The sequence below is a fragment of the Solanum dulcamara genome, chromosome 11, assembly GCF_947179165.1.
Source record: "Solanum dulcamara chromosome 11, daSolDulc1.2, whole genome shotgun sequence".
Classification (NCBI taxonomy): domain Eukaryota; kingdom Viridiplantae; phylum Streptophyta; class Magnoliopsida; order Solanales; family Solanaceae; genus Solanum; species Solanum dulcamara.
Genome location: NC_077247.1, coordinates 30528532 through 30542961, shown reverse-complemented (window position 1 = coordinate 30542961; position 14430 = coordinate 30528532).

The following is a 14430-nucleotide window of genomic DNA, read 5'->3' as shown; positions in this document are numbered from 1 at the left end:
ATTTGGTCAAGTGGCCAAAATATTAGAAAAATAATATTTAAAATATAAAATCTATTGAAAGAATAATCTATCTCTAAATAAAACTCTTTAACGATTACATAATAGATCTCTGATGTTTTGTATGAGACGAAAATATTTTCTATTTGTAGAAGTCTAAAACTTCTCATCCAATAAAAGGTTAGATATAGAAGAGTCCTTTTCTATCAAATAATTTTTTTTACCAAGAATTTTTTTTGAAGTAAAACATAATTATGGTACAAAATCCAAATAAGATAAGAAATTCAAGACAAACTCTAACAAACGAGATATCTAGTAAAACATGTAAATTGATATATATATATATATATATATATATATATATATATATATATATATATATATATATATATATATATATATAAAGGTCTGATGTTCGAATATATATAGGTCACCTCAGCCAGATAACATTATCCACATTAAATCAATAACTCATGATAAATAGAAACATAGTTTAGAAACAACTAAAGTATTGAGTCCCCATAAACTCAATCCAATAGATAAAATAATTATAATCGTAAGTATAATATAGCTCGGACTCTCAATCTCAAGTCTTGACTAATAAGCACTTGAAATCACATTATGGACTTTAACATAATTTCAAGACCAAACCAAGTAATGCATAGACAAGAACTCAGTTTTGCATTATTTTAAATCAGTTATGAAACACATTAAGAAAATCTTTCATAACAACAAATCCCGCTATTAAACTACAATAGCCCTTTTTCACATAGTTTCCAATCAATTTCGATTGTCCTGAAATCAAAATTTTCCTACTGTCACCAATTATTTTTTTCCCTTACCATCTTTACCAACGATAAATCCTTGAACAATTAAGAGTTGCATTCCCTCACATAAGTATATCATTTAACACGTTAAAAATTCATTCATTAATCACATTGTAGTTTATCACTAGACCATTGCGCATAAATAAGTTATGACTCTCTTTCTGACCACATGTTTACAGAAATCCAAGCAATCATATCTCACATAATTTCAAGTATTCGGCAAATACATTTCACACACTGGTAGGTATTTCAAGCAACACTATGCACATAGTCACATCATATCACTCAGGCAAGTGCAATTCACTCACCAACAGTTATTTACGCAACACTATGCACATAATCACAATTTCAAGCTACATCACACAAGAAGGTCAAAATTATTAACTTAATTCGCTTCATGAATGACCATTAGTTGATCATCCATGCATTTACACATCCTCTAAGGCCAAGTACCAATTGGAACCTTTTCGGTTTCAATTTTCCTTGCTTGTGCCTCTTCAATCGCGACTACGACATGCAGTTCACTTTGTTGAGATACCAATTGAACTCAATCTATACCACAAGTGAGAAACCACACGAAATAAGAGAAGATATGGAACGACTTCCTAGAATGTTTCATAACTTTCCAAAGATTAGATGTGAACGTCAACACACCAATCCACAAGTGTCTATTTCACGTTTGCTCTTGTACTGAGAGATCGATAACCTGGGCTTTGATACTATATCAATAGCCTAATATTGGACCCCCTTATGAGTACTCATTTATTCCTAGGAATTACCTCACTAATTCCTTGAATAAATACTCTTTCTTGGTCATTTTGTTTCCCCTCAATTACCACAAGTCTTAAGATCTCAATATAACCCAGCAATTCTCTTACGCATAATCCTCACAAAAATCATCAATCATATCAACAAGAATTATTAAGGTTAACAATCAAGAACTAGACCATCACCACCAATCATAGAATAATCATAACCCAAATAGTACATTCCTTTCCTAAACAACAATAACAACATATTAGCCATCCAGACTCTATGCCAAAGGCCTAGACATGAATTCTCTCATTAATCTACAATATATACTATGCAATGAGGACAGATCTATAACTACTCGATTACGAAACCTATATTACCTGGTAACCAAGCTGCTACAATAAGTAAGGGTGGCAGCAGAATCGAGAGCTATCACTGTCGGTACCTGTTCGATATGCTCCGATTGGTAGCGGGTGGGTGGAGGGAGGGTCCGAGATAGGGAACAAGATGGAATTAGGGGGGAAAATTACTGTACCATCCCGATCCGATTTGTGCCGTACCGATCCAATTCGGTCTGGAGCGGGATTTTTTCATTTTTTTTAAATAAAAGGTACCTTTGGGGTAGCCATTAGGGAACGACTCTATTTCAGCCTTTACACCCCAAAACACTCCCTACCCCTAAACTTTTTTTAATACCCTAAACTTTATTAAAATACATTTAGGTCTTGTTTCTTAACTATAAAAATCCCCACCCCTTCATTATTTTTTCACACTAATTTTCTCTACTATTTTACTCTCTCAATTCTCAACTCTCTCAAGTGTTCTACTCTCAATTTTGTTAATTTAATTAGTTTGAAATTTTTGTGGATTATTTTGGAGCATCTTCAAAGCTTCAAGATTTTTCTATCAATTTTCGACTTTTACGTCTGCTTTTACGCAGTCGTTCGGTACATTCGTTTCAACTTTCAAATCTCTTTAGTCTTTACTAGTTTACTTATTTATTTGTTTGCATTTAATTTTCGTATTATATTTAATTTGCCTACTTCTAAAATTTTAATATAAATTTTGATGATAAAAATATTATAAAAAAGAATTAAAAAAATTAATTTTTGGTACTGTTGCTAATGCTATAAAAATAAATTTGGTGCTAGTTCTTCTAAATCTAAAACTAGACAACTACAATTACGAATTAATACAGATGATTATACACATATCGATGAAACTTATTTTGATATTGATAGTAATACTCAATTAGACCATGGCTATTTAGAAACAAGGTTTGGTAATTTTAATGAATCACTAGATGATAATGATATTGTAGATAATGATGATAATGATACTTTTGATGATGATGATGAAATTGAGCCACTTACGCCTACTAGTTCCGCTACTGAACTCACCATTTCTGCTTCCCCGTATATCCTATTAGGACTAAGTCTAAGCCTGAACGTAAAAAAAAAATCTATTGTGTGACAATTGATGACTTAAAGTGAAGATAAAACTCAAGCAATTTGTAATAAATGTAAACATATTATGAACCATAGAACTGCAGGAGTCAGGACATTTAAGAATACATTTGATGGGTTGTTGTAAAAGAGAATTTTTGGAAGCTGATGCAATAAAAAAATGGTACTCCCCTTCCTGATGAATCTCTAGGACTAGGGGGCTCTAACATGGTCCAATCGCAATTAAACCCTTTTAATATTTCTTGCCCTAGTACACATCGATCATATAGTAGAGAAAGAGATCTTGAAGAATTATCTAAAATGATTGTTGTTACAAGATTGCATTTTAGTTTTGGTGAAAATACTGATTTTATTCATTCTATTAAATTAGTGTATAGTCCATTTTAATGGTTTTTCAAGAAACACGATTACAAAACAGTTTTTGATTATCAAGGCCAATATTTTCATTATCTTCGTTGTTTATTTCATTATAATACTTATAAAATAGCTATCACTTCTAATATGGGCTATAGTGTTAATGGTAATGATTATTTCACAATTATTGGCCATTAGAGTGATGAAAATTGGAATATGCAAAAACGTATTTTGGGTTATAAAATTGTGAAATGAAGAAACAATTGGTGCTTACTGTTGTAAGTTCCAACCTAAGTTGTCCGCTTGGATTACCGGTCTTTTTTCGACATAACACTTACTTACATAGCTCAAGCTATTTTAGGGTTTACAAAATTTTATGGAATAACTAATAAAATAATTAGTGTCACCCTAGATAATGCTTCTAATAATACATTTGTTGTTGATACATTAAAAGGTGTACTTAGCTCTGTTTATGATGATGATTTTCATATTAGGTGTGTTGCACATATATATAATTTAATTGTAAGAGATGATATATCAATATATAATAATGATTGTATTAAATGTGAAATTGCGTGTCATTTTATATTTAAATGTCAATTAAAGTTAAGACGTAAAAAATTTAAAAATCGATGTCATGAATTTAATCTTCCACCTAGAAAAATTCCAAAAACAGTTTCTACTAGGTAGAATTTTTTATACCAAATGCTTAGAATAACTTATGAATATAGAAAGCCTTTACAAATGATTTGGAATGCTCATAATTCAGATATGGATTATAGCCTTAAAGAAAGTGATTGTAATGATGTAAAAAAATTTATAGAATTTTTAGAAGTTTTTTTCTTAGCTACAAAATAAATTTCTGGACTTTATTACCCAACTATTTGTTCAGTTTTATCAAAATATTTGTGCAATTTCCACAAATTTTTTTATTTTAGAAATAATCAAATATTTAAAGATTCCGTTAAGGCAATGATTGAAAAACTTAAAAAATATTTTTTCCTATTTCTAAAATTTATTTAACTGTTTGTTTATTAAATACAACATACAAAGAATTACGTGATCACTAATGGTTGAAAAAAAATATTTAAATTTCGATATTCAAGATGATGAAGAACCTAGTTTGGCAACGGTTAAAAATAACATAAAAACTGAAGCTAGAAAATTATATGACCTGTATAATTCTTGTAGATTAAACGAAGTAGTACGTCCTGAAGAACCTGAAACATCTAGGTGTAAATATTATGAAGATAATATTGATGATATGTTAGAAAGTTATCTTGGTCTTACTTCTGACGAAAATAATGCTTTTGATGAAGATCTTAATTGGGGAACGCAAAACATTAAGGACGTACAAGGCAAAGCTAATCTTTTGAATTGGTGGAAGAATCGCGGCAAGTCATTTTCAAAATTTCAATGGGTTGTTTCAGATGTGTTAACTATTCAAGAATCTTCAGTAACTTCGGAGGGAGCTTTTAATGCAGCCAGAGTTCAAATAGGAGAGCATAGGCATTTGTTAGCATCAGATAGCTTGGAGATATCGATATTGTTTATGGATTGCATCAATGCCAAGCGAAGAAATTTTGGGCGTCCAAGTTTACTTGCCCAATTTGAATATGATGTTGATAATATTTTGGTAGATTTTAGTGAAGACGAAATGGATGCATTGGAGGAACAAGAACTAGAACCTCTTCTGGATTATATTATTAAAGAAATGTTAGAAGATTTAAGATGAGACTATTTTCAAGGCTACAAATATTAATATGATAATTCGAGGTCTAATTAAAACGAAACCCTTCCTAGAAGGTAGCTGCATAGATTAGGTCCTCTTCTAATATTTGTAAATTGTAATACAATTTGTACTACTTAATTTTTCGCCTTAATTTTTTATGAATAAAATTATAATCTATTCGCTTTAATTTTTATGAATAAAATTATAGGCTACTTGCCTTAATTTTTTTTAATTATTGTCTTTAATTTAATTCAACTCTTTTTATGTATTTCAATTTTCAAATGTTTCAAACTATAAAAGTTTGAAACTTTTAAGTTCAAACTTAAGAAAGTAAGTTAGTAAAAGTTTGCAAAATTTTTAATCTTAAAAATTTTAAATTCAAACTCGAACTTAAACTTAAGTAAGTAAATTAGTAATAGTTTGTAAGGGATAGTTCTTTCTTTCTATTAATAGAAGTCTAACTGGAAAAAGACTCTCTCTATTACTTTGAGAAGAGAATCGTGGTTTGACCGATGAACTACATGAGAATATAGACCTTCTTTCTTTAATTTGAAGCAAAATTTTTTGAAAGTAACAATTCCATTCAGTTCACTTTCGGAAAACTTGCTGGTCGTGGATTAGTTCGTTCTGCGCCGCCAGCGGCCTCAACTCAAAGGCGCAGGTTGCTCTTTCTGGTTCCTTGATACCTAACATACACAATGCATGAAAGGATCCTTGAATAACCATAAGGTAAACTGAAAATCCTTAGCAAAGACTTCTACAAGACGTTCTATTTATCCATAGAAATCTATTCGTTCAAGAAGGGCTCCAAAAGATGTTGATCGTAAATGAAAAGATTGGTTCGGTAGAAAGACGAAAGTGGATTCACATTCACAACATAAGAATTATATAAGAAGAAGAATCTTTTTTTTTTTGAAAAAGAGTAACCGGGCTTCTTTGGAGTAATAAGACTATTCAAATTCCAATATTCGTGGAGAAAGAATCGTAATAAATGTAAAGAAGAGGCATCTTCCTGGCTTAGAAATAGATCAAAAATCCACCCTTCGACCATCTCTCCCTCAACGAGGAAATAGTAGTAGCAGCAGTCTACCTACTAATTCAAGGTTACAGTCTGGGTTGACCAGGCCAGATCATGAGTGAATAGAAAATAAAATGTACATAGCTGTTCTAGCTGAAATACTTGGAATAATTCTACCACTTCTACTAGGAGTAGCCTTTTTAGTTCTAGTGGAACGTAAAGTAATGGCTTTTGTGCAACATCGAAAGGGTCCAAGGATGAACAGTATAAAGATCTTTTTCATCGATAACAAGCCTTTCCTTTCTTCATAAAGGAAGAGAACCGGAAAGCTTTGATGCGAGGAAAGTCAATCTAAAAAGACAGACTAATTCTCTCTCTTCTACCTATTGCTTTATGTAAGCTCCAGTTAACCCAATGCAAGACAGAAGTGCGAAATAGACTGACTCTTCTCTTTCCAAAAGTGGAATGCTTTTTTTATGCCATTATCTTCCTGCCAAACCAACTAGTTTGATCCAACCCAGCGGACTTAGAGCAAGAAATGCATACTTTCAGAATAAGCCCAATTTTAAATTTGAACTTTTAACACTTAAGAGGTTCAATTTTAAACTTTAAAAATTTAAAATTGAAATTTAAACTTTAAAAAAAGTCTAACTTATTGAGTTATACTTTTGAAAGAAATATTAAATAAACTATATATTTTAGAATTTTTTCAATCATAAAATTTAAGTTAACTTAATTAATTTTTTAAAAAAATTAAAACAAAAATCCAAAATCCGGTCCCGTCCCAATATGTACAGGACAGGGACGGGCTTTATACATTTTACCGGTAAGCCCAGCACCGGTTCCGGACGGAACCACCAAATACAAGGCTAGTTCCGGAGGATTCCAATTCGGCCGTACCAGTTTAGCTCCCGCTGCCAAGCTTAGCAACAAGTAAGTTATGCCGCTAATGATCTTCTTTCTTCCTCATGTTTCCGAAGACTAATCGCCCCTTCCTTGCCCTAGCCTGACCTTAGTCGAGTTTTGGGAGTAAAATAATATTTTAGATCTGAAAATAACATTTAACTGCGAGTAGCCCGCTATAGCGGTCCCCATATGGCAGCCTAATCCCGCCATGGCGGCCTCAGCTCAAACAGTGTTCAGTAAAATGGTCATAATTTTTTACTACAAATTTTAAATGAGGAAAACTTAGTGGCATTGAAAAGAACACTCATAGACCTTTAATTTGATAGACCATGAGCCATCTAATTCATTATAGGCTGAAAGCTATGGTCGTTTGAAGTTAACCTTAGTTTAAACTAAGTCCGAAACTAAATCAGAAAGACACTTTTAACTTAACTTTAAGATAGGTGCACTATATAATCTTAATTCACAACTACTGCACTCATATACCAAGGAATTGATCCTAAGATTATGACGAATGAGTTCATATACCTTTACCGAAAATATTTTAGTAACAACAGAATAGGTCATTACAATAATAGGATGAAACAGATTCTCCATCATAGAAATTTGGTTGCAATTTCCACAAAAAAAATTAAATTCAATATCAATTAAAAAAAACTAATTCTATACAGGAATATTCCATAAATGAGAATCAAAGTTTCAAATACACATATATTCCAATAAACATATTTCTAATTTAAAATACGAACTCACTTGCTACATTATTAAATATGTACTCCTATTACTTACAAGAAAAAAAGATTCATAATTAAAAAAAACGAACTCACTCACTACATTATCATTAATTGGATCAAAAAAATACAAAAAAAACAAATAATTAAAAATAAAAATAACATGCACAGTTTCATCTACCATCGTGAAATTAATATTAAATACACATTGTTATTTCCACGATCGAATTACAAAAAAAGTTGTCCAGCAACACCAAAAAAGTGGATAATTTCAGAGACCTCCCTTCAGGTTTTGCTCTATAACACTCACCTCCCCTGTGATTATGATATTATGTCTATCTCCCTTATTTTGATTTTTTTGTAACCATTCTTTAAATTTATTAAAATAAATATAAATTAATTATGATTTGACAAGTTTGCCTCCTTTATATTAATTCTTTATATTAACGCATATTATAAAAACAAAATTATTTAATAAATAATTTAAAAATAATTTGACGCAAATAAATTAGTACTATTATATATTATATACAAATACACGTCTTCTTTTTACCAAATAAAAAATGAAAGTCTTTGCAAAGTAAAGTGAACTAATTCAACTTCATTCATGGTAACCCACTATTTTCACCAAGAAAAATGAAGAGAAATTGAAGTAAAAAGTGAAAGTTTGGAGTGAAGAGAACTTTCGATGCTTAATGATGACAATAATATTTATTTATTTTGGTTTATTTTTAAAGTATTTATTAAATAAGTTATTTTTAATAATATGCATTAATATGAAAAATGAGTACAAAGAAGGATAAATTTGTCAAAACGTAATTAATTTATACTTATTTTAAATAGATTTAAAAAATGATTACAAAAAATCGAAAGAAGGTGTCACGATCCCGATCTGTCGTGACTGGCACCCACATTAATCATCCGGTGGGAGAACCACTAGTACAACCCAAACTCACAATATGCACAAGATATAAGCAGTTTCAAGATACAGAAGCATGTTTAACCAATAAAAAATATCGAGTTTCCATAAACTCAGAAATGTCTAATTATCAATCCTAATATACGAAATTTAACTCCTAGTAACTGAAAGTCGAAGCTACCAAAACTCTAGCAAAACATCAAGTCTAGGAAAAAAAGGAATGCAATCCCAATGAGTCATAAAGTAAAACAGTGTTTAAGAGTCTAAGTCTTGAATGGAGGACTAAGATATGGAAAAACTCACGGTAGCCTGAAAGAACTGACTCACCTTCAAACTCTGACAACTAACGATCTTCTATGCAAAGTTTCTCCGCAGCCGGCTAAATATGCCCGGTACTCAACAAAGACAGAGCAAGTATAGTATCAGTGCACAAAACAACAGTGTATAGTAGGATCACGCGGCTAGCTAGTAAGCATCACATGAACAAGTAAATACAACACCATAAGCACATATATGCAGAACATACTTAACCAATATCATCTCCTAACCAATACTCAACATTATCAGTTCATCAGTCTCAATATCGTGCAATTTCACATAAGAGTCCTCTTATGGGACCTACAATGATTTATTTATGCGTCGGAACATGACACCTGATCCAAAGTTATGTCGGAACATGCATTCGATCCAAATGTGTATCAAAATGTAACACCCGATCTAAATATGTGTCGAAATGTAACACCCGATCCAAGCATACAAGTCAACCACAATCATAGTGAATAGTCAAACTATCATATCTATCAAGAATAGGTTCATTACAAGTCATGACTAGTAAGTAATCATTTCACATAAATCATTGCATTCTTCTCTATTCATATACACATATGCATATTGTGGAGTAATTTAGCAAGTATATGAGTCACATCTGGAAAACAAACCATCACCTACCTCGAAGTCAATATTTAACAACTCTAAAGTGCAGAAGCTTTCCCCTTTCGAATTCGTTCAACTTGTTCTTGGTCTTTGGCACAAACTATGGTGGAAACCAACAAGAATTTTCCTTAGGTCACTTATGATCTATTAAGAACGAAGTGGAAATGACTAAAACCATTTTTGGAATTCTTCTGAACTTTAAGTCACGTCTGCCCTGCCACAACGGGACCATCTTGCTATGACGGTCCCACCATGGCGGCAGTAATCCCACTCTAGTGGGATAGGTGGAGACAGAGAGCTTATAAAGAGTCTCAAGTCTCCCATTTCACAACATATCCTCATCCCAAGACGTCTTAATTTATACCTTTCATGCCAAATTCAATTTTGATAGTTTTACTTGTCCGAATGAGATTTCGTAAAGTCGTATATGATTCGTATCTTCTTGGCTATCAGCTAACTCAATCAAATTAAATATTAAATACCCCATCCATTTCAGGATCACCATAGACTTTTCCTGACTCATAATTTTTTCAAGTTTAGCCCAGGCTCAAATTTTCTGAAGTCTCTACCCAAGTTTTTCTGGACCAAATTCTTTACCTATTGGATTATTCATAACGTCGGGATCAACTCATTACAATAGATACCAATTTATCCATCACTCGTCCCCGAGTGACCAACTAGGAAAAATAGAGCTAAGACAGAGATGTAGTAGTACCTGAATTAACGAAAAGCTAGGGATACTTATCTCGCATGTCCTTCTCAATTTTCCAAGTATGTTTCTCTACCGGACAATTCTTCCATCAAAACTTCATATAATTAATTTCCTTGGTCCTCAATTTTCAGACATCAAGATCTAGGATTGCCATTGGCTCTTCCTCGTTCTAAAGGTCCTTGTCTAACAAAACAGAGTCCCACTTAAGGATGTAATTTCCATCTCAATGGTACTTCTTCAGCATGGAACATCGGAGGTACCCCAGATAGGCTAGGTGGCAAGGCCAATCTGTAAGCCACTAGCCCTACATGGTCATAAATTTCAAAAGGGCCACTATAGCAAGGATTGAGCTTGCCCTTCTTACCAAATCTCATTACCCCCTTAATGGGTGATACTTTTAGAAGCACTTGCTCACCAACTTGGAATGTCATATCCCTTACCTTACAGTCAGCATACTCTTTTTGATGACTTTGAGTTGCTAGAAACTTAGCTTGGATGCTCCTTACCTTATCCTGGGCATCCTTTACAAAGTCAACCCCCAAGGGCTCCACTTTTCCAGCCTCAAATCACCTTATAGGAGACCTGCATCCCCTCCCATGAAGGGCTTCAAATGGTTCCATCTCAATGTTGGTGTGATAATTATTGTTATAGGAGAATTCACACAAGGGCAAGAATTTGTCCCAATGACACCCAAAATCTATCACACATGCCCTCAACATAACTTGCAACACATAGATGGTCCTCTCTGACTGTCCATCTGTCTTTGGATGAAAGGTTGTGCTGCAGGTGACTTGATTTCCCAACTCCTCAAGTAGTTTTTCCTAAAATTTAGAGGTGAACTGCGTACCACGGTCTGAAATGATAGAAATGGGCACCCTGTACAGCCTCACTATCTCCTTCACATAAATCTTTGCCAACTGTTGTGCATTATAGTCCACTCTAACTGAAATGAATGGGGTTGACTTTTTCAATCTGTCAACCACCACCCAAATGGAATCATACTTCTTCAACGTCTTAGGGTGCCCCACCACGAAGTCTATAGCTATCATTTCCCACTTTCATTCAGGAATGGGTATCCTTTGGAGAAAACCTGCAGATCTTTGGTGCTTATATTTCACCTGCTGGCAATTTTGGCACTGAGCTACATATTTATCTATGTCTTTCTTTATACCCAACCGCCAATATAGATGCTTCAATTCTTGATACATCTTGGTCACTCCGGGATGAATAGAGTACCGCAAATCATGAGATTCTGATAAAACTTTCTAAATTATGCCATCTACAGGGGAACACAAATCTTTTCCCTAAAGTTGAGCAACCCTCCTGCATCAAGGACTACATCTTGGGCCTTTCCCATCAAAAGTATTTCTCTAATCTCATTCAAGTTCACATCCTCAAATTGTTTGGCCTTAATTTCTTTAACATAAGTGGGCCTTAGATCAACACTGGACATCACCCCACTCTTCTCTGAGATGCCTAAACTCGCGAATTTGGCCTTCAAGGCCTTAATCTCTCTAGCCAGAGGCCGCTTACAGGCTCCTAAATAGGCTACACTGCCCATGCTAATCAGTTTCTGACTAAATGCATCTGCTACCACATTATTCTTACCTGGATGACACTGGATGGTGACATCATAGTCTTTGAACAACTCCATCCATCTTCGTTGTCTCAAGTTCAAATCTTTCTGGGTGAATACATGTTTCAAACTACGATGGTCAGTAAATACCTCACACTTGACACAGTAAAGATAATGCCTCCATATTTTCAGAGCAAACACTACCACTTCCAACTCCAAGTCATGAGTCAGTAGTTCATCTCATACACTTTCAACTGTTGTGAGCATAGGGTATAACATTCTTATCCTGCATCAACACAGCACCCAAACCTGAATGTGAAGCATCACAATAAATAATAAAGTCTTTACCTCCAACTGGTAGGGTCAAGATAAGCGTCGTGGTCAGAAGAGTCTTAAGCTTTTAGAAGCTCTTTTCGCATTTGTCAGTCCACTTGAAGGGTACCTCCTTTTGAGTAAACCTTGTTAAATGGGTAGCGATAGAAGCAAATTTACTCACGAACCGGCGATAATAATTGAAAAGTCACACAAAACTCCTAACTTCTATCACGGAGCTAGGCCAAACCCAGTTCTTAACTGCTTCAATCTTTTGTGGGTCTACATTATCCCTTCCTTCGAAATAACATGACCCAAGAAGGCAACTAAAGGCAAGCAGAATTCTCACTTAGAAAATTTCGCATACAGTTTCTGTTTCCTCAAAACACCTAGAACAATGTGAAGATGGTTTGCATGTTCTTGTTCACTTGAATATACCAGGATATCATCTATAAACACAATTACAAAAGAATCTAAAAATGACTTGAAAACCCCATTCATCAAACTCATGAAGGCTGCAGGTGTATTGGTCAACCTAAAAGACATCACTAAAAACTCATAGTGCCCATATCTTGTTCTAATAGTTGTTTTGGGCACATCCTCATGCCTAATCTTTAATTTATGGTATCCATGCCTAAGATCAATTTTTTAAAAGACTGACACACCTTGAAATTGATAAAAAAAAGTCATCAATGTGCGACCACGGGTACTTATTTTGAATAGTGACCTTATTCAGTTGCTGGTAATCTATGCACATTCTTATGCTACCATTATTTTTCTTAACAAACAACACCAGAGCATCCAGGGAGAAGCACTAAGATGGATAAATCTCTTATCTAAAAGTTCTCGGATTTGAGCCTCTCTGCTAGAGCCATGTGGTAGGGAGGGATAGAAATTGGGCTAGTTCCCAGCTCCAAGTCAATGCAGAAATTTATATCTCTATCAGAAGGCATACCATGCAAGTCTATAGAAAATGCCTCTGAAAATTCACACATTACTGGAATTGCCTCAATAGAGGGAGACTCCATATCAACATTCCAAACATGGGCCAAATAGGCCAAACAACCCTGCCCCACCATTTTTTTAGCCTGGAGAAAAGATATGATCTTAGATGGATTAGGCTTGTACACCCCTTCCCACTCTAACCTTTCCTTTCCCAGGATCTCTAGAGCCATAATCTTAACATTACAGTTAAGTTCAACATAATAGGGGGACAACCAAGTCATGCCTAAGATCACATCAAAATTAGTCATGCCTAAAATAATATCAAAATCCATCATGACTAAAATCACTAAGTCAGCCCAAGTTTGGAATCCCATAAACATAACAGAACAATCACGATAAATATGAGTGACTATGATAGATTCTCCAACAGGGGTAGAAACATCGATGGAGGCATCAAGTAAATCACAAAGTACATTAAAACCAAAGGAATATCTCATTGACACATATGAATAAGTAGAACCCGAATCAAACATAATAGTAGCTATCCAGTCACAGATAAGAATAGTACTTGTGATTACGACCCAATTTCTTAGGTCATGATGACACCTACTATAATCCACCAGTAGGTAAGCTAACCCATCAATCCGGAACTTCAAGTAATGGATTTGAGTGCAGAAACTAAATAAGAGTGGCAAATTATAAAGATATGCAGAAAGAATAAGCGGAAGTAAACCAAAGCATGATATAAACAACTAAAGATCCCTCCCAAAACCTGGAAGTCACCAGTACAGAGCTGCTATAAAATAAAAGATGAGTACAAGTACCGAAAGTGGATCAAAAATATACACAATAATTGGCTAGTCTCAAAAGGCAAAAGATGGGTCACCCATACTGAAGAAAATAGGAATGATCCAAAAATGCCAAGTGCTCATTCAAGTCTCCGAAGTTGACTTCAACAGGATTGATCTATCCACGGCGGTAGCTGGTGCTCGGTCCTGCCTCACAAAAGTAGATGCAGAGTGTAGTATGAGTACCAAAATAATAGGTACCCAGTAGGCATCATAGGCCGAATGAGCAGAAAAGGTAAAAACAATATGAAAAAGAGGAATAGCTTAAATAGGAGTCAACATAAGCATCAAAAGGGAAAAGAGTACTATAACTAACTATACCCAATTGGGCCCCCATAAGCCCAGCCGAGACACTCGTGCGCAAGTTAAATAAAAACTCGGATGAACCCCCATAAGCCCGC